At 43.3% G+C, this 21,782-nt stretch overlaps 1 protein-coding gene and 1 long non-coding RNA gene across 3 annotated transcripts in view; one reads left to right on the top strand and one right to left on the bottom strand.

Moving 5' to 3' along the window:
- LOC140188944 (sialate:O-sulfotransferase 2-like) overlaps positions 1–21,782 on the bottom strand; it is a 328,051-nt gene that overhangs the window by 125,334 nt on the left and 180,935 nt on the right. The window lies entirely within an intron of this gene.
- Positions 3,617–13,221, top strand: LOC140188954 (uncharacterized). The gene is made up of 4 exons (XR_011883420.1): positions 3,617–3,709; positions 3,937–4,247; positions 5,227–5,297; positions 10,053–13,221. It is a non-coding gene; the product is annotated as an uncharacterized lncRNA (long non-coding RNA).

The following is a 21,782-nucleotide window of genomic DNA, read 5'->3' as shown; positions in this document are numbered from 1 at the left end:
GACCCATTCACATTCCAGGTGTCTATTCCGAGGATGTTGCAAACACTATCTGAATTTCCTGATGGACTAATCTCAGCTTTCCACTGCAATAAAGGCATGAGCACAAAACAAGGCAAAATTTAAAGAGGTACCATAAACATAACGTAGAAAAGCAATAAAGGAGAATTGTTAAAATTTTTCTTCAGAACTACGTAACTCCTGAAACCTGCAGTGGAAGGGACTGCATATGGGATCCCAACATAAAGTTCCCAAGCTCTCTAATTTTAAAATATTCTCCACAACCTCTCAAAGGTTTAGCCTTGGTGATGAAAACATCAATGAATTGTACCACCAGTGAATTCAGTTGGAGGTGTGTGGGAAGGGATTCAGTAGGTTTCAGCTTGTAAGCGTTGGCTTTTGTTAGTGTTGCTGCTGCTACACGACAAACATCTCTCCATTGGGGCTTGTTTTTGTCCTTCAATAGCACTGGAATTTAATATTCTGGATACAGTTCCAGAAACTCGTCTTTGCTTCAAACAGTGAGAAACAAAATCCCAAAGTTTTTATATATATATTGTTGGGGTGATGTGAAAGTGAAGGATCATGGGGAGAAAGTCAAGCTGAATTAGATCAACATTTTATGTCCAAAAAGGTTATTTGTGCTGCTCATTCTTATTCTTATAAGTACATGAGGGAGATAAAATAATGAGTAGCATCTCTGTGACAAGGGAATATGAACCAATCCTCATAGAGGGATCAGAAGTGGAGAGAGCAAGCAATTTCAAGTTCCTGTATGTCAATATATCTGAAGGTCCCAACATATTGGTGCAGTTATAAAGAAGGCAAGACAGCAACTATATTTAAGCTAGATTTCATTAGGGGTTTGAGGAGATTTGGTTTGTCATCCAAAACACTCAAAAACTTCTACAGATGTACCATGGAGAGCATTCTGATAGGCTTCATCACAGTCTGGTATGGGGAGGATGGGGCAGGGGAGGGCGGGGGTTGCTATTGCACAGGATCAAAGTAAGTTGCAGAAACTTGTGAAATTAGCCAGCTCCATCATGGGTACTGACCTCGTAGTATTCAAAACTTCTTCAAGGAGCATTGCGTCAGGAAGGCGGCATCCATCTTTAAGGACCCCCACCACCCAGGACATGCCCTCTTCTCATTGCTACCACCAGGGTGGAGATACAGAAGCCTGCAGGAACAAACTCAGCAATTCAGGAACAGCTTCTTCCCCTCTGTCATCTGATTCCTAAATTGACATTGAACCCATGAGCATTTGAAGGCATCCATTAGTCTTGTGAGACCATGGATCTGTGCCTGGAAAGTCTTCACTCTCCAGGGCGCAGGCCTGGGCAAGGTTGTATGGAAGACCGGCAGTTGCCCATGCTGCAAGTCCCCCCTCTCCACGACACTGATGTTGTCCAAGGGAAGGGCATTAGGACCCATACAGCTTGGCACCAGTGTCGTCGCAGAACAATCTGTGATTAAGTGCCTTGCTCAAGGACACAACACGTTGTCTCAGCTGGGGCTCGAACTCACGACCTTCAGGTCGCTAATCCAAAGCCTTAACTACTTGGCCACGTGCCCACACAGCATGAGCATTACCTCAGTACTTTTTTAAAATTTCTGTTTTTCTACTACTTATTTTACCCATTTCATATACATATATACACTTACTGTAACTCGCAGTCTTTCTTTTCTCTATTATCATGCTGTCATTATTGTACTGCTGCCACAAAGTTATCAAATTTCATGACCTATGCAGGTGATATTAAACCTGATTCTGATTCCGATCCTGAATACTCCCCTTTTTTACTTTCCCCCTTCCCTTTTCCATTCCTCATTTTCATGGCCCTCTCATGCCTTCTCTTTTCCCCCACTGCCCTTGTGACCTCATTGCCTCCCACTATCTCCTCACCTCCTTCTCTTTTTTCCATGGTCTGCTCTCTATCATACCAGATTCCTGCTTCTTCAGCCCTTTAACCTCCTTCACCCATCAGCTCCCAGATTCTCACATCAACAAGACCGTTATTTAGATATACAACACGATAACAGGCCAGCCCAGACTGAACAAGACTGTTATTTAGCTATACCACTGGATAACAGGCCTGTCCAGACCCAGTGAGACTGTTATTTGGATATACAACACAATAACAGCCCTGTCCAGATTGAACGAGACTGTTATTTAGATATACAACACAATAACAGGTCTGTCCAGACCCAGTGAGACTGTTATTTAGATATACAACACGATAACAGGCCTGTCCAGACCCAATGAGACCGTTATTTAGATATACAACACGATAACAGGCCTGTCAAGACCAAACAGTCCTACCAGACAAGATGGCGCCTGTTAACAACAATTCCTTGGGTGGCATGTTCCAGATAATAAATTACATCTTTGTGACTAACTAATCCATACGTCTTTAGAATACGTGAGGAAACTGGAGCACCCAGAGGAAGACCCATGTGGTCATGCTGAGAACCCACCAACTTCTTGCAGACAGTGGTAGGATTGAACCTGGGTCACTGGCACTGTAATACTGTTACACTAACGGCTATGCTACTGTGGCAGATTTTCCTTTTACAATTCAAGCACATTGGTTCTTGTTGCTTATGAAGTGTGCGAGTGGATACCTGTCTTCATTGGTACTACTGAATTTTGCCCTGGTGCATTCAGAGGAAGCCAATACTAATCAGGGGGTCGAGGTATGAACATTTTCCCCTTTGCATCAGCAATCTCACCTGACAAGGACCCAAGCTGAAAGTTCTGGCAATAGCTGCCACTGATTAAAGGTGTGATCAAACCTCCTGACAGATTGCCATTCTCTCCGTTATTATTGTTATTTCGTACTTCTACATTTAGTGGGTTGACCCTGTTGTTCAGCCCTCTCAGCAATGGGGTTGGGAAGCAATCACACACACAAATGAATTGGTCAAGGTTATTCAAAATGTGCACAAATCGTATCTGTTCCCCTGGGAGGCGGGCAGTATTGATGAAAGCATGGGAAAATGGAAATAGATTGTGTGTGTGTGTGTGTGTGTGTGTGAGAGAGAGAGAGAGAGAGTGAGAGAGTGAGAGAGAGACAGACAGACACTGTGTGTCTGAATATGTGTCCATGACTGTGTGTGGCTGTGTTTGTCTGTACTTCTGCATCCATGTCTGGAGTTATTTCATAACTTTACTGCAATGACTACTGTGCACAACTGACCTGAATGTGCGAAGCTCTGCGTTTGTTAAAGTACAGGGGATTCCAACCCCGTGCCACAGTAAAACAGTGGGAACTATTCCTGATACATACTTACACTAAAATTACTTGATGTTCTCATCAGGGCAGCCAAGTGGAAAATATACCTTCTGTTCCTATTGCTTTCACTGATGAACACAAACACAGAGGTGTGTTCAAAGCTTCTTCCAACTGGGCCGTGCACTGATCTATCCCCATCACCAGCCTCTCACCAACCAGACTGCACCGTAAGCAGTTCCTGAACACAACTGACAGATGTCCTCTCCGATATTGCTTCAGTCCTTCAGGAAGTTTGTCATCGAGGTAGTGGCACTTTCTCTTTGAACTTTATGTAATTGACAACACTACTCCCTACAATATACTCTGGCCGAGCCAGTAGACACTGTGTGTTACACCGTATTTGACACAGATATAACTTACAGGACAAAAAGTAATAACTGACAGAATGGCACAGATGGATGCATTATAACAGGGTGAGTGTTGTCTCTCTGATACAGAACAGGCTTTTATCGTGAGGGTTTGAATTTAACTTTGCTTAATGTTGAAGCAATGGTTATAGGAGTCATAGATATACATTCCATCTACTTTGTGCGCATGTGCCGGTCATGCATGCAGCCTGGTACAGCCGTTCTGATCTATTCTTTTACTTTCTTCTTCTTACTTTTAATTTACGTTATTTTTTGTATTTTTTTTCTCACAGTAACACGACAAAGCAGCACCCTCTCTAATATGCTGGTAGAGAGAGTTTTGTTTGGGTTTTCTTCACTGGAAATGGTTACATCCCGACACGCGGGACAGAAGCAAGGTTGCATTGTGTATTCCACGGACCAGCAAATTCCGGTCCGCTTAGTGAACAGAGCGGCAGACACCCCTGCTGAAATCCGGAGGAAAACACACAGACGGGGTCACAAAGCCGAGGAGAGAGGACCGAGTTGAGACAACAGAGACTTTTGGAGAAGAGGAGTTTGGTGGGTAATACCGTTCCGCCTGACCGGAAGTGCACCCAGAGCGGTAAGCGGCGTGAAGGAGTGGGGTGCTTACTGATCTGGCTAACAACGGATGGTGCAATCCGGGGTATATTATGGTCAAGGAACGTGTTTGCAGACCGGACATTGAACTTTTTACTGTTGGACTTCGCCACATTCCACCGTGATACAACACTTGTCGTTCCTGCCTGTGGCCATCGAACGTGCAGCTCCTCCCGTGGAGGGTCAGAAACCCTGAGCCAATAGACTGGTCCTGGACTTATTTTCCATCTGGCATAGTTTTGCATTTTGTTGTTTGATTGTTGGGGTTTTTGTATTGCTATATTTATGCTGTATTCTTGGTTGGTGCGGCTGTAACGAAACCCAATTTCCCTCGGGATTAGTAAAGTATATCTATCTATCTATCTAGAAGTAATAGAAAAAATCAGCTTGGAATCAAGCCATTTGGCCCATTGAGTGAGTGCTGACCATTAACCACTCATTCACATTTTACTACAGATCGTGGCAGATACAGCCCAGTCCAATCACAGGCAAAGTCCTCTCTACCAGTGACCACATTCACACTGAGCACTGCCAGATGAAAGCAACATGAATCATCAAAGACCCACCCCCACCATCCAGGTCATGCTCTCTTCTCGCTAGAGAAGGAGGTACAGAAGCCTTAGGTCCCATGGCACCAGGTTCAGGAATAGTTATTATCCTACAACCATCAGTTCCCACATGACCAGGTTCAGGAACAGTTATTACCCCTCAGCCATCAGGTCCCACACCACCAGGTTCAGGAACAGTTATTACCCCTGCAACTATCAGGCTCCCAAACCGGCGTGGGCAATTTCACTCACCTCAACTCTGATTCTAAGAACTACACACTCACTTTCAAAAACCCTTTACATCTCCTGTTATCAATAGTTTCCCCCTACAATTTGTTTTCTTTGTACATTGGTTGTTTGTCAGTATTTAACAGTTTTTTGTAACTTCTATTGCATTTCTTTACTTTTCTATAGATACCTGAAAGAAAATGAATCTCAATGAATCTCTAGAAGAATTTGCAAACTCCACACGGACAGCACCCAAGGTGAGGATTGAACTGGGTCTCAGGTGCTGTGAGGCATCAGCACTACTAGTCATGTCTCTCTGCTGTCGATAAACACTGGGCTGTCCTTTGTACATTAGGGAGACACTATACCGTATGTGAACTGTGAATGCTTTGCAAAGATGATGTTAAAAAAAGATTTCAGCATCCCATACGGCAGCTTCTCAATGAGCATCTATAAATGTCACCTGGATACACTGTTTGCAGGATTTATCTCCTGGTGACACGGTCATCTACCCAGAGGAAAGGTATCAATTTGATTGAAAGAGTATGGAGAAAGTCTACACGGGTGTTGCTGGGACCTGAGGGACTGATTTACAGGGAAAGGTTGAATAGCTTAGGACTTTGTTCCCTGGAGTGTGGGAGAATCAGGGGACACTTGACACAAGTATACAAAATTATGAAGGGGTTTATGTAGATAGGGTAAATACAAGGCTATTTCCACTGAGACAAGAACTAGATCTAAGAGTGAAAGGTGACATATTCAAGGGAAACCTGAGAGGCAATTACTCCACTCAGAGGGTGGTGCAAGTGTGGAATGAGCTGAGAGCAGAAGTGCTGGATACAGGTTTGATTGCAACACTTGAAGAGAAGATTTGCATAAGTACATGGATGGGAGAGTTTTGGAGGGCAGTGGTCCAGGTGCAGATCGAAGGAACTAGGCAGAATAACAGTTAGGCATGGACTAGATGAGCTGAAGGGCCTTCTTCTGTGCTGTAGTGCTCTATGATTCGATGACATTTGAGCAAGACCTTAGTGTTTCACATGTATTTGTTCCATTAAGATTAGTGACCTTTTTTTTTGCTTATTTTTCTGCTGAGCATTGTGGGCACGTTATGTCCTGTTGGTCAGTGTGGACACACTACGTTCATCGATCAGTGTGGACACGATACGTCCCATCGGTCACTGTGGGCACGTTATGTCCCGTCGGTCACTGTACCAGCAGAAAGCAGTTGGGCTGAATGGCCTGTGACTCCTGTTTATATCACCAGCTTTTTTGTGGGCAGAATGGATAATGGTTTCTTTACACTCTTTATTGGGATATAATCTCAATTGAAGCACCGGGAGCTCATAAAGAACTCTGGATAATTACTATGATGCATAGGTGTTCAAATTGCTGCTTATTTGCATCTCTATGCTAATAACCAGGCTTAACCAGTGAGAGAGACTCTCATCACAACAAATTAGCATTTTATGCATAACATTCTTATGTACTCCGACAACAGCAGTCAATGACTTTGACCCTTTGGTATGTTTAATCATACCAGCAGTATATAGAATATCCTTCTCTCACTGTAATATGTATTTTGCATGATTATGATTATTATTTTTCCCCACGAAAATGCATTATGATTAACACCTCAATAAACAAAGTGTGGATTTGCATGAGAATAATAGTCTATCACAATGGACTTCTCATGTGCTCATTTTCCCCAACAACAAGGAACACTCTGCTACAGTACTTGTATTGAGAAACTCTCAGTGGATTTCCTGAGCTAACTTTCTCTGGCACTGGTTATGGCAGCAAGTGATTTATTACTCCAGAGCCCTGCTCTTTGTTAAAGCTTTTCTTCATATTTATCTGTCTTATTTCTAATTATATGCCACACTGTTCCCTGCAGTGTACGAGAATAAGGGGAGACTTGATCGAGGTATACGAAATTATGAGGAGTATAGAAAGGGTAAATGCAAACAGGCTTTTTTCTCTGAGGTTTGCTGGGAGTGGAACTAGATGTCGTGGGACACAGAGTCAGAGAAAAGTACAGCACAGAAACAGGTCCTTCGGCCCCTCTACTTCATGCCAAACTGTTATTTTGCCTGACCAACCTCTCCCTATAGCTCAGTTCCTCGAGTCCTGGCAGCATCCTTGTAAATCTTTTCTTTCTTTCTTTTTAAATCTTTTTATTGAATAAGTATACAAAGGGTAAACCATAAAGGCACTAATACACTGTTAGAAATTACAGGAGATATTAATACAGAAGAAAAAAATGATATAAACAGTGCAATTTAAACATAAAATAATATGGTAAAATAATAGTATACTAATTTATATATATATATATATATATCAATAGAGAAAAGGAAAAAACCCCCAAAAAGTAAATCTTTTCTGTACTCTTTCCAGTTTAACGATGTTTCCTATAGCAAGACGACCAAAACTGAACGCAATATTTATTCAGTGTGCAGAGAAGGTTAGAGAGAGATAAGCAGGTGATGTGATTTATTGGCATAAACTCAATGGATCGGAATTGGAATTGGATTAGAATGGATTATTATTGTCACATACTGAGATAGAATGAAAAGCTTGTCTTGCATACTGTCCATACACATCAGATCCTTACACTGAAGCAGAAGGTAAAAGAATAACAATAAAGTGTAGCAGCTGCAGTGAAAGTGCAGTGCAGGAACAGCAAGGTGCAAACTCATAACGAGATAGACTGTGACGTCGAGAGCCCAGTTTATTGTACAAGGAAACCGTTAATAGTCTGACCCCAGCGGGTTAGACTCTGACTTGAGCTCGGTGGTACCAGCTTTCAAGCTGTTGTATCTTCAGCCCAGGGGAAGAGGAGAGAAGAGAGAATGTCCGGGGCGAGTGGGGGCTTCGATTATGCTGGCTGCTTTACTGAGGCTGCAAGGAGCACAGACAGAGTCCATGGAGAGGATGGCCAAATGGTCTTCTGGTTTGTAAGGAAAGATAACATAATCATCTCTATGTTGCTATTCCACCCTGTAGTCAAGAATACTGTTAGTCATAAAGTAAAGTAGAGGAATCCGTTAGTCTTGCGAGACCAAGGATCTGCGCCTGGAAAGTCTTCACTCTCCAGGGTGCAGACCTGGGCAAGGTTGTACGGAAGACCAGCAGTTGCCCATGCTGCAAGTCTCCCCTCTCCATGACACCGACGTTGTCCAAGGGAAGGGCATTAGGACTCATACAGCTTGGCACCAATGCTGTCGCAGAGTAATGTCTGATTAAGTGCCTTGCTCAAGGTCACAGCACGTTGCCTTGGCTAGGGCTCGAACTCACGACCTTCAGGTCGCTAGTCCAATGTCTTAAACACTTGGCCACATGCCCATACTGTTAGTCATAGAGTTGTAGAAAAATACAATGCATGCCAAGCACTTAAACTGCTAGTTCCATCGACCTGCACCCAGACCATTGTCCTCCGTAACCCTACCATCCATTTACCTATCCAAACTCCTTGTAAATGTTGAAATCAAGCTCACATGGAGTATTTGTGCTGGCAGCTGGTTCCACACTCTCACAACCCTCTGAGTGAAGAAGTTTCCCCTCATGTTTCCCTTAAACTTTTCACTTGTCACTCTTAACCCATGACTTCCAGTTGTTGTCCCACACAACCTCAGTGGAAAAAGTGTGCTTGCATTTACCATATCTATACTCTATCATACGTCCCCTCAATTTCTCCGTTTCAAGGAATAAAATCCTGACCTATTCAATCTTTCCTTATAGCTCAAGTCCTCCAGTCCCGACAACATCCTTGTAAGCTTTCTCTGTCCTCTTTCAACCTTATCCAAATCTTTCTTGTAGGTAGGTGACCAAAGCCGCCCAAAATACCAGGAATTCTGCAGGTGCTGGAAATTCAAGCAACACATATCAAAGTTGCTGGTGAGCGCAGCAGGCCAGGCAGCACCTCTAGGAAGAGGTACAGTCGATGTTTCAGGCCGAGACCTAGAGATGCTGCCTGGCCTGCTGCGTTCACCAGCAACTTTGATGTGTGTTGCCAAAATACTCCAAATTAGGCCCCACCAATGTCTTATACAACTTCAACATAACATGGCATCTCTGTACTCAGTACTTTGATGTATGAAGGCCAATGTGTCAGGAGCTTTTTGATGACCTTTTTGCCTGTGCCTCCACTTTCAATGAACCATAGACGAGTATTCACAGATCCCTTAGTTCTTCCACACTCCTCAGTACCCGGCCATTCACTGTGTAAGACCTACCCTGGTGGGTCCTGCCAAAGAGCTTTACTGAGGTAGCAAGAAGCCTTGTCCATGAACAATGTTCTCTGTGCTTTAGGCCCCAGATCCTCAATACCATTCCTGAATGATAAACAAAACATTCTTCCCCACCGTTTCTGATGAGTAAATTATAACCCCAGGGCTCTCCACTATGAGGCTAATGGTAAGAAATTGCTACTTTCCATCCCCAGATCTGAGCTCTGACGTCCTTGAAAGTCTCATGTGAATTTGCCTTCTATAAGTTGTGGCCAAGACATTAGAAGCCACTCCCGAATGAATGGATTGACGTGGGGACGGGGGAGCTAAACGAGGAGCCTGACAGGAACACAGAGTAGACAAGAACGGGACACTCACTTGTAAAGCCCCACCCCATCACTTCTGTCTTCTCTCTTCTGTTCAAAATCAAACTCCAGTCAGAGTCCATTTGCTCTCAAAGTGTGTTTATGTTACCATAGACAATCACAATTAATTTTCTTGGGGACATTTACAGGAAAATAAAGAAATACAATAGAATTTATGAAAAACTATACATAAACAAAGGCTGACAAACAAACAATATGCAAAAGAAGACAAATTATGCAAATAAAATAATAATTCTAAGAACACGGATTGTAGGCCCATGGGCTGTAGAGTCTGTGAAAGTGAGTCTGTAGTTGTGAGATCATTCCTCAGTTTAACTGATTTCTTGAGTTTTTCTTTTACCCCCTTTGTCTACCGTTTCATAACTGAAATGATTTTTCCTTCTTTCATTTTCAGCAACTGGACAACTTTCTTAGAGCAACTTTCGATTTACAAGTGGTGTGTGGACTGACCGCTAAATTCTAAAATGGAGCTAACCAAAGCTTCACACAACTGTAACTTCATTTCCATTCTTCGTATCCCTCTCTTGAGATTAAGATTCAAGGAAATGTTTAAATGTTTTGTTTGGACTGGTTCAGTCACCACCCTGGACAGGCTCTATTCTGATTGCTACCACCAGAGAGGAGGTACGGGAGCCTAAAGACTCCTGACACACTCAGCACTTTAGTAACCCCTTCTTCCCATCCACCACCAGATTTCCGAATGGACAACGAACCCATGAACGTCACCTCACTATCTTTTTGCTTTCTTTGGAACTTATTCACATTAATATATTTCTTATTATAATTTATTGTATATTTTATTGACTGTACTGCTGCCACAAAACAACAAATTTCACAACATATGTCAGTGATAATAAACCTGATTTTGAAGATCTAAGCGTCAGGCCAAGGACAGCATTTACAAATTTCAAATAAATTGGAATAATTTTTAAATGTAAATTCTCTAAAAACCAAGGCTGATTTGATTTTAAATTACTACTAATCAGAACACAAATCTGCTGGGATTAGTAAGAAACATAGCAAAACCTTTGCTAAATTTACCTTTTTAATTAACATTAGTCACCCTATTCAAATCAACTCCCTTATGTTCTACTTACAAGCAGGCTGAGATGTAACCTTGCAGACATTTATAAAATTATATGGAGCATTGACAGGGTCGATCGTCAAAGTCTTTCACAGAATAGGGAGACTAAAACTAAAGAGCATGGGGTTTAGGAGAGAAGGAAAAGTTTTAAAGGGGACCTGGGGCACAACTTTTTCACACAGAGGCTGGGGGATATAGACCAAGGTACCAGAGGAAGTGGTAGAGGTGGGAACAGTTACAATGTTTAACAGACCATGGCTAGGAAAGCTTTAGTGGGATATGAGCAACTGCAGGTGAGTGGATTCAAGTAGATGGACATCTTTGCGGTACTGATGGGCCAGATGAAGGGTGTATAACGTGATGTATCTACATCTGTATAAAGCTATATCCATCCCCGGAGCTCAGCACCTTGGAATTGTTGCTCTTATTTCTTGTGATCTGATATTTTGAAATAAAGTGCGTGCATTCAGTCAGGTATAGTAATTCAGGTAGCAAGTTTAATTGATGGGGCAATTATCCAATCGCTTTCACAGCTCCTTGGTACAGTGATGTCACCACTTATTCCAGCGGGCTGGGGACTCTACTGCTGTCAGATGAACAGAGATTGCAGATTATTCGATGTGGGAGGGAAGAGTTAGATTGATCTTAGAGTAGGTTAAAGGTTTGGTACAACATTGTGGGTTGAAGAGCCTGTACTGTGCTGTAAGTTAGTCCTTATTAATACTGTAACAGATTTATAACTTGATTTTTTTACATCTTTGTTAAATTTTGCTAGATCTACTTTTAAATGTTAACAAGGACACATTAAATTTGTGCAAAGCATTTTAATGTTAGAACACTTCAGGTTCTGGGAATTAAACAATGGACACATTATGGTGAGTATATTGGGCTTCAAAGTCGTAAAACAATGCTAGCTGGAGCACGGTTCTGTGTGCTGATAATGGTTGTGAGTAGATGAGATTTCGTTTGTACACCTCCCTAATATCTTAATAAATTTAAATCTTGGGTTCAGTCCTCCACTCATTAAATCCACCCATTATCACACCACACCACACCACACCCCCACCACCATTACAGTCATAGAATATTACTGAATGCAAACAGGCCTTTCTTCCCATCTAGTCCATGCTGAACCATTAATCTGCCTAGTCCCATTGACCTGTACCCAGACCATGGCCCTCCACTCCATACCCTCCCATCCATGTACCTATCCAAACTTCTCTTAAATGTTGAAATCAATCCTGAATCCACCACTTCCACTGGCAGCTTGTTCCACACCCTCACCACCGTGAGTGAAGAAGCTCCCCCTCATAGCCCCCTTAAACGTTTCACCTTTCACCCTTAACCCATGACCTCTGGTTCTATTTTGTTGTTTCCTTTCAGAGTTACCTTATGTGTAGATACTCCAGCACCTACTCTGATGTATTTATATTTACTGTGTTTTATTGTGTTCTTTATGCTATTTTTTTTAGTGTTCCATCGGAACCAGAGTAACAATCATTTTGTTCTCCTTTACACTTGTGCACTGATGAATGACAATGAACAATCCTGAATCTGGAGGTTTGGAAAGTGTTACTGAACTGGAAGGAGCACAGAAGGTTGACAAGGATATCACCAGGACAGAGTTACAGGGAGAGCTTGAGCGGGCTTGGAGTTCACTCCTCAGAGTGTAGCAGACAGAGGAGTGATCTTATAGAGGTGTATAAGATCACGAGGGGCATAGATAGAGTGAAGGCACACAGTATTTTTTCCCAGGGTCAGGAATCAAAAACTAGAGGGCAGAAGTTTGAGGTGAAAGGGGAATATTTTACAGGAATTTGAGTGGCAATTATGTTTCCCACAGAGGGTGGTGAGTATATGGAATGAACTGCCAGAGGAAGTAGTTGAAGTAGGAACAATATAACAAAATTAAAAGGTGCATGGGTAGGAAAAGTTTGGAATGTCGGCAAATGGGACAAACTTGTATGGGAGTCCTGGCTGGCATGGACTGAAGGGCTGAATGGCCTAGTTCTATTCTGTTTGACTCTGTGACTGTTAGCAGCAGTTTAAAAAAGCCACAGAAAGGAGGAGGGAGAAGTCAGGTGGTTTCCGAGTGACATTATCCATTTGGGTGTGGTGGACAGCACCCCACCATATTCCAGTGAATGACCGTCCAAGCAAGGACAGCAAAGAGCCACAAGTGTAATTCCCCCTATTTGGTGATTGCAGCGTAAGTGTTCTGTATCCTTGGGGAAGTGATCAAGAACATTCTGCAGATGCTTTGACCAATGTGGAAGTAACTTCACGTCGTTTCACGATGTATTGCAATGATTTAAAGATGGACCATGAAGGAAATGTGTTGGAAAACATCACCTGCTCTCCCTGGTCAGGGCAGCAGAGAAAAATGTATCTTTAATAAAGCTTCCAGACTTCAAATTGATGTACCTGCTGCTGGGAGAGGTCAGGAGGAAATGGCAGGCTGTATCCATTTTTCATTTTGATAGAGTCTTTCTGTTACATTGTAAAAAAATAAAATGTACAAATGGAATAATGTAGTCCTAATGGAGGAGCAGATTACATCCTTTTACAAGGTAGCTTGAGTGTTTCTTTCAAAAAGCGATGGCTGGCTGGAAAGCGCTGTCTGGGTTAGTGGCAGAGGCGTTTAATGCTTTTATCAGACAGGCACGTGAATGTGCAGTGAATGGAGAGGGTGATTCGACTGTGCAATGAGCTGCCAGCAGAAGTGGTAGATGGGGGCTCGATTGTAAAACTTAGGAAAAGTTTGGATAAACACAGGGATGAGAAAGGTATGGAGGGATATGGTCTGGGTACAGGTAGATGGAATGAGGCAGACCAGGCTGGCATAGACTAGATGGGCCGAAGGCCTGTTTCTGTGCAATGGTGCTCGATGATTCTACATGCAGGCAGAAGGGATTAGGTGCCATTAGCTTAATAAGTTCAGCACAGACAAGGCCTGGTCCACTGCTGTGATATTCTGTGTTCTGAGTTGAACACGTTTGAAATTTGTCTCCAAACTCTCTTGGAGGAAAATGAAACTTGGTGCTCCCGTTAGGCAGGAAAGATGCACCCGTTCTCCTGTATCGTCCTTTCAACTCTTCCGTTCCTCAAGAAGCGGATGTCCAGCTCCCCCTCCATCTGACTGACTGTACTTTCCAGACAGATGCCAGCACTTGTGGCTAGGCCTTTGCCCCTTTGTCCAGTTCAGGAAGATAATTACCTGCTGGGATCTCCCTCCACATTTGCCTTTCCACTAAACTTATCTCAGCACACATCGGATGATCGGGCCCAGTGTCACTTTATGTAAACTCCCCTCCCCTCCACGGACTCTGTCTACACTCCCCACTGCCTCGGTAAATTACCGTTATTTAGTGATAATGAACCCACAGCGCCCAGTTGCACCATGTGACCCGTTAACCTACAAACCCGTGCACCTTTGGAATGTGGGAGGAAACCAGAGCACCCAAACGAAACCCAGACGGTCACGGGGAGAGCGTACTAACTCCTGACAGGCAGCAGCAGAAACTGAACCTGGGTCACTGGCGCTGAAACAGTGTTACACTAACTGCTACAACACCGTGTCACCCCCGGTTCAGGTACTCTCTAACCTGCTGTGTGTATCCAGTGGTCTCTGCTCTTATTCCACAATCCCAGCAACGGCATTTTCTCATTAACATTTACAGCTGTAAGTGTAATCGAAGTCCAGGCCAGTAAAACCACACCCCTTTAAATCACCTACGCTCTGTCCACCGGACGGGGCAGGATCTCCCAGTGGCCACACATTTTAATTCTATATCCCATTCCCATTCTGACATGTCTATCCACGGCCTCCTCTACTGTAAAGATGAAGCCACACTCAGGTTGGAGGAACAACACCTTATATTCCGTCTGGGTAGCCTCCATCCTGATGGCATGAACATCGACTTCTCTAACTTCCGCTAATGCCCCACCTCCCCCTCGTACCCCATCTGTTACTTATTTTTATACACACATTCTTTCTCTCACTCTCCTTTTCCTCCCTCTGTCCCTCTGAATATACCCCTTGCCCATCCTCTGGGTCCCCTCCCCCCTCCTTGTCTTTCTTCCAGGACCTCCTGTCCCATGATCCTCTCGTATCCCTTTTGCCAATCACCTGTCCAGCTCTTGGCTCCATCCCTCCCCCTCCTGTCTTCTATCATTTTGGATCTCCCCCTCCCCCTCCCCCTCCAACTTTCAAATCCCTTACTCACTCTTCCTTCAGTTAGTCCTGACGAAGGGTCTCGGCCTGAAACGTCGACTGTACCTCTTCCTAGAGATGCTGCCTGGCCTGCTGCGTTCACCAGCAACTTTTATGTGTGTTGCTTGAATTTCCAGCATCTGCAGAATTCCTGTTATTTGCCCCTTTAAATCAGCTTAGGATCTGTAACTACATCAGGTATTTTACTCCTCCATATGAGGGGAGAGTGCTTTCCAGCATTGTAGAACTGAAGCTCCCTGCCTTCCCTTTGGGTTAAAACAACAGGCAAGGTTGGAAAGTCTACGTGTTTTGAGCACACGGATTTTACTCTTCGTGAGGAGTGTAATGTGTCAGACAGATGCATCTGAAGCTGAACATCGTGAATTGTAATCTCGTTGGATCACTTGTAGCTTTTCTCTTCCCCCACACAGTTACCTCAGAGGGTAAGGCATTTATTCCACAGATTGCAAAATAGATCTTTTAACTTGACGATCTTTCTGGTCATGTTGTAGTTAACTTGCTCTGACATGTGATACCTGGAACAAATGAACTAAACTCTCTCTCTGTGCAGTTTGTCCGCATCAGCAGTGCCAAAGGAGGCAACCATCCAGTTTCCTTACCACAGGGTGTTCTTAGCATCGACAAGTTAAATGGCTTAACCACTCGAGTTTCCCATCACCGTACTCTGCTGTGAGATTTGATCATGTTTCAGACCTCTCTTCAGATAAGGGAGTGGGATTGGAACGAGGACAGATGGGAGGAGTTCAGTTCTGACTGGGTACCATTGGGTAAATTGGACTGTTAATTATTACTGATTCAGTTACACCGCTGTACAATTCCTTTCTGTCTCTGCTTGAGGAGCTGGAACTCTGAACTGAGATTCTTGATTCAAATTCCACTCCACCACGTTTAAATGCTCACACCTGCTCTGGAGTTTTTGGGAGAATTGCTTGGTAGGAGATCTTACCTTACACATGAACATAAACTGAGGCCACGCATATTCTGTCAGGTGGATATAAAGGATCCCTTGGGCTATCCTGAGGGATGATAGGACCATAAGACCACAAGATATAGGAGCAGAATTAGGCCATTTGGCCCATCGAGTCTGCTCCACCATTTCACCATGGCTGATCCATTTTCCCCTCAGCTTCGATGTCCTGCTGTATCTCTGTATCCGTTCATGTCCTGACCAGTTAAGAATCTATCAACTCGTGTCTTAAATAGACATAAATACCTGACCTCCATAGCTGCTCATGGCAATGAACTCCACAAACTCTCTGGCTAAAGAAATTCCTCCTCATCTCTGTTCTTAAAAGACACCCCTCTATTCTGAGGCTGTGTCCTCTGGTTTTAGACAATCCTACCATAGGAAACATCCTTTCCTATCAAGGCCTGTCACCATTCAATTAGCTCACCCCTCATTCACCTAAATTACAGTGAATACAGCTCCAGAACTATCTTCATATGACAAGCCGTTTAATCCTGTAATCATTTTCATGAATCTTCTGTGAACCCTCTCCAGTTTCAGCACATCCTTTCTAAGATAAAAGGCCCAAAACTGCTCATAATACTCCAAGCGAGGCCTCGCCAGTGCTTTATAAAGTTCCAACATTACATCCTTGTTCTTATATTGTAGTCCTCTTGAATTGAATGCCAACATCTCATTTGCCTTCCTCACCAGAGACTGAACCTACAAAATTAACCTTTAGGGAATCCTGCACATGGACTCCCAAGTCCCTTTGTGCCTCAGAATGTTTTATTTTCTTTCCATTTAGTAAATAGTCAACCCTTTCATTTCTTCTACCGAAGTGCATGACCATGCACTTCTCAACATTGTATTCCATCTGCGACTTCTTTGTCCATTCTCCTAATCTGTCTAAATCCTTCTGTAGCCTCCCTATTTCCTCAAAAAACCTACCCCACCACCTATCTTCGTATCATCTGCAAACTTTTCAACAAAGCCATCAATTCCATCATCCAAATCATTGATATATGAGGTAAAAAGAATCAGTCCCAACACAGACCCCTGTGGAACACCACTAGTCACCGGCAGCCAGACAGAAAAGGCTTCCTTTATTCCCACTCTTTGCCTCCTGCCAATCAGCCACTGCTTTATCCATGCTAGACTCCCTCCTGTAATACTTAGGGCTCAAAGTTTGTTAAGCAGCCTTCTCAGAATCCAAGTACACAACATTGACTGACTCTCCTTCATCTATTCTGCTTGTCATTTTTTCAAAGAAGTTGTCCTTGGGTGTTCTGTATTAATCAATATCTCTACAAATCCGAAACCTGGTCATTGTCAGATTGATGTTTGTAGGAGTTTGCTGTGTGTAAATTGAGCTGTTCTTTCCAAAAATAAAGGGCTACAAAGAGCTCTGAAGGATTCAGAAGTGGCTATGAAAGGTGCTATAAAAATGCAAGGCTTATTTCTGGGGTAAAGAATGGAGGGAAGTTACTCTGTGAGATGAGGAGAAATTTCTTTAGCCAGAGGGTGGTGAATCTGTTGAATTTATTGCCATGGACAGTGTGGAAGCCAGGTCATTAAAATAAGGTTTGGTAGGTTCTTAATTAGTAAGGCCATCAGAGGATACAGAGAGAAACCAGGAGAATGGAAAATAAATTAGCCATGATTAAATGGCAGAGCAGATTCAATGGGCTGAATGGCCTAATTCTGCTCCTATGTCTTACTGTCTTATTCCTGAAGACTACCAGAGCTGATTAATTTTTTAGTCCTGAATGTTCGTGATACACACCTAATAGACCTTAAACCTCAAACAAATGCAGGAAACATGCAGCAGGTTTGGGTGCGTCAGTGCAAAGGGAGACAGAGTTTAACATTTTAACCTTGAGGAAGGTTCACTGCCCTGAACCAGTAACTCAGATGCTGTCTCACCTGCTGAGAGTTTCTGGTATTTTTAGTGTTTCTTTCAGACTTCCAACATCTGCAGTTTATTTGATTTCTAAACCTACAGCTTCAATGTACTGTATGTTATGGACAGACTGGATAAAAACCCTCCTTTACCTAAACACGAGAGCCTCTGCAGATGCTAGAAATTCAGAGGAACACACTCAAAATGCTGCAGGAACGCCTGATGAACGGTCTTGGCACAAAACCTCAACACTTGATTCCTTTTCGTAGATGCTGATTGACTTGCAGAGTTCCTCCAGCATTTTGTGTGCGTTCTTCCTTTACCCATTCCACCTTATGTCCGACAAAATGAGCAGAATATTCATTTTGACCCTTTATATAATAGATCTCCTTTCTATCTTGGAATAAATGCGTTAATTAGGCAACCCACATTAGCTTAGCAAACCCCAGTGTCAACTTGATCCACAGACATTCTCCCTGAGTCATAACTTGTACAGAAGAAAAGCTTAAGCTGAAATCCACAAAGGATTATAAAAAATGAATTAAAGCGTAGTGTAGTGACTGGGGTAATAGATGGCAGGGGTGGGGGGAGAGGCTAACCAGAATGGTTGATCACATTAACTGCCTGGGGGAAGAAATCTCTAGATGGTGTAAAATTATTTTGTTTTAAAGCCTGATAGTGAGTTCCAGGAGGAAATTTATTTATTCTTTCTGAGTTTTCTATTACGCTCCTGTAGTCCTGGAGTTGTATAGTGGCCCGAACTGTACACATTACTACAAGAGCAATCTAACCAGGGACTTTAAATCTGCCAGTTGTTGGAAAACACACACACACACACACACACAGGACCTTGGTGTTATGGGGCAAATGTGTAAGCGTGCTCCACAGCAAGGTGTCAAAGTGCACTGTTGGGGGTCAGCAGAAAAGCACTGACATTTTAAACCAAACTCACATGCACACTGGGCTCACAAACTGTTCCATCTATTAAATCGCAATTAGCAAGAGTTGGCAGAGACTGGTGAGGCTGCTGTCTACAGACGGGTAATGAAGATGAAAGGTCATCTGCCAGGACAACCTCTACATCTTCCCAGAAATTACAGCAGCATAATCCACGTAAACTTTCTGGGACTCCTAGTCCTGCTTCAAGCTTTATAAAAATTCAGAGTGCTGCACTTCACGTAATCCCCACAAGTTTACTTTTGTAAACAGCAGACATCCAGTTAATCTTGAGTTAATCTTGCTTTTACTTCGACAGATTTGTGTAAATAAAACTATGGCAATACTCTGAGCATGATTCTTTGCTAAAACTCAGAAGCTACTGCAGAAGAGATGACACATTGGTGGTCGTGCGATGTGAATCTGCCCCGGAGGCTGTCATTCCTTCATTTCAGAGGTTACTCTGAAATTAACGTCCATTGTATGTTAGAGCCACAAGAGTCGGCAGATGCTGGAATCGGGAGCAACAAGCAATCTGCTGGAGGAATTCAGTGGGTCGAGCAGCATCGGTGAAGGGAAATGGACAATCGATGTTTTAGGTCGAGGTCTTTCATTCAGACTGAGAGTAGAATGTTGTCACCATTTCTGGTCTAAACCTTAACTCAGGACCCATGATGTAGTCTTTCCATTATATACTGACCAGAACTGTACACAGTATAACACATGCAGTCTATTCAGGAGCATTAAATCCACCAGCCTTTGGATGCTATGCACTAAATAATGAAAACTATAATTATATAATGGCTGCTATGAAATAAAAAGATGGTATAAAGGCCTGATGTTGGAATATTCAACCTAAGACACAACAATTCTTTACGACAAGCCACTACCTCTCCCCATAAGTGCTGCTCAAGCCACTGAGTTCCTCCAGAGATTGTTTGTTGCTCTAATGTCTATGTTAATTCAATCTTGATTCAATATCAAATTTGATCTTTCTTCCAAACCAAGAGCTCTGATGGTACAAACGTTCAACTTTTCTCAGCTGAGGTCAATTCAGTGGTCCCTCTGGTACACCAGGGGGCACCTCACATAATGGAGAAGGTTACAGTCAACATGAGAGCTCACTCTGTGTCTGAGCTCCCTTCAAATGCTGGAAATGTTGGAGCTTCTTAACTACCCATTAGTTCCCAGGTGGGGTGGGAGGGGGCAGTTTGCCTAATATGCCTTTATGGAGACAGAACCACAAGACCCTCCAGGGTCTCACACTTCATCAGTCCCTCACATAACCTTCCCAGGCTCTCATCATTCTCTGTATTGGTTCCCAACTTAACCTGCCCAAGTCAAGTGGACAGCCAATACACACAATTATTCTGCACTGTCGACCAAGTAACCTGAGAGAGGAACGTCTTCAGAGTGAATGGGAAGAAAGATGTGAACACTCCAATAAACCTTCCTCTAAGTTTTTGGCTTCAGTGTCCAGGGCATTAATCATTTGAACATGGTGACACCAGTACCATCTAAAGATGAACAACCTTAGACCAAGGTGTTAAAGACTTGAAGAGTTCAAGATTGTTTAATGTAAAGTGGGCACGTGGCCAAGTGGTTAAGGCATTGGACTAGCGATCTGAAGGTCATGAGATCGAGCCCCAACCGAGACAGTGTGTTGTGTCCTTGAGCAAGGCACTTAACCACACATTGCTCTGCGATGACACTGGTGCCAAGCTGTATGGGTCCTAATGCCCTTTCCTTGGACAACATCAGTGTCGTGGAGAGGGGGGACTTGCAGCATGGGCAACTGCCGGTCTTCCATACAACCTTGCCCAGGCCTGCGCCCTGGAGAGTGAAGACTTTCCAGGCACAGATCCATGGTCTCACAAGACTAACGAATGCCTAAAAAATGTCATTTCCATTGCACAGGTGTAAAGGAGAATGAAATAATTGTAACTCCAGATCTGATGCAGCAAAAAAAACACACTATAAGGTAAGGAATAGCATAATAATAAAAATAAATGCAATAAATATAAATATGTAATATAGCTCAAATACATAGATTGATTGTATGCCCATAAAATGATGCTAGGCACAGGAGTGTCTGTTTTTATGGTGACTGACAAGAAATGATAAGGTAGTAGTGGTTGGAATGTGGAGGGCTTGGTTGGTGGGTGGAGGTGTTGATCAGCCTTACTGCTTGGGGAAAGTAACTGCTTTTGAGTCTGGTGGTCCTGGTGTGGATGCTACGTAGCCTCCTCCCTGACGAGAGTGGGACAAACGGTCCATGAGTTGGGTGGGTGGGATCCTTCATGATGTTACTGGCCTTTTTCTGGCATCTTTCTATATATATGTCCTTGATGATGGGAAGGATTTTCTATCTTCAATAAGATCATGGTCCAATGTATCACTCAACTCCACCTTCTCAAACAATTTCCATACTCCTGGATTCACTTAGTGTCCAAATATACTTCCGTCTCAGTATTGATAAGCCTTACATCAAATGTACACACCTTTCTAAATAAATTTCTCTTCATCCTGCCTTCTGAGAAATATTGGCACAAGAGATTCTATAGATGATGGAATCTTTAAGCAACGCTCACAAAATGCTGGAGGAACTCAGCATGTCAGGCAGCATCTATGGAGGGAAATGAACAGTTGATGTATTAGGCTGAGACCCTTCGTCCGGACTGGTAAGGAAGAGGGAAGAAGCCAGAATAAGAAGGAAGGGGAGGGGGAGGACGACAAACAGGCAGGTATTAAATGAGTTCAGGTGAGGAGGGAAGATAGGTGGGTTGGGGAGTGGGGATGAAAGAGAATGATGTAAGAAGCTAAGAAATGATAGGTGGAAAGGGTGAACAGCTGAAGAAGGAGGAATCTAATTGGGGAGGACTGTAGAACATGGAATAATGGGAAGGAGGTGGGAAACCAGAGGGAAGTGATAGGCAGGTCATGAGGTTGAGGAAGGGGAACACAAGGGGTGAAAGTGCCACCAGGATGAGGAAAACAAAAGTGGAGAGGAGAGGACAGAGA

This window comes from Mobula birostris, chromosome 2 (genome assembly GCF_030028105.1).
Source record: "Mobula birostris isolate sMobBir1 chromosome 2, sMobBir1.hap1, whole genome shotgun sequence".
Classification (NCBI taxonomy): domain Eukaryota; kingdom Metazoa; phylum Chordata; class Chondrichthyes; order Myliobatiformes; family Myliobatidae; genus Mobula; species Mobula birostris.
This window is presented reverse-complemented; position numbering and strand designations above follow the sequence as displayed.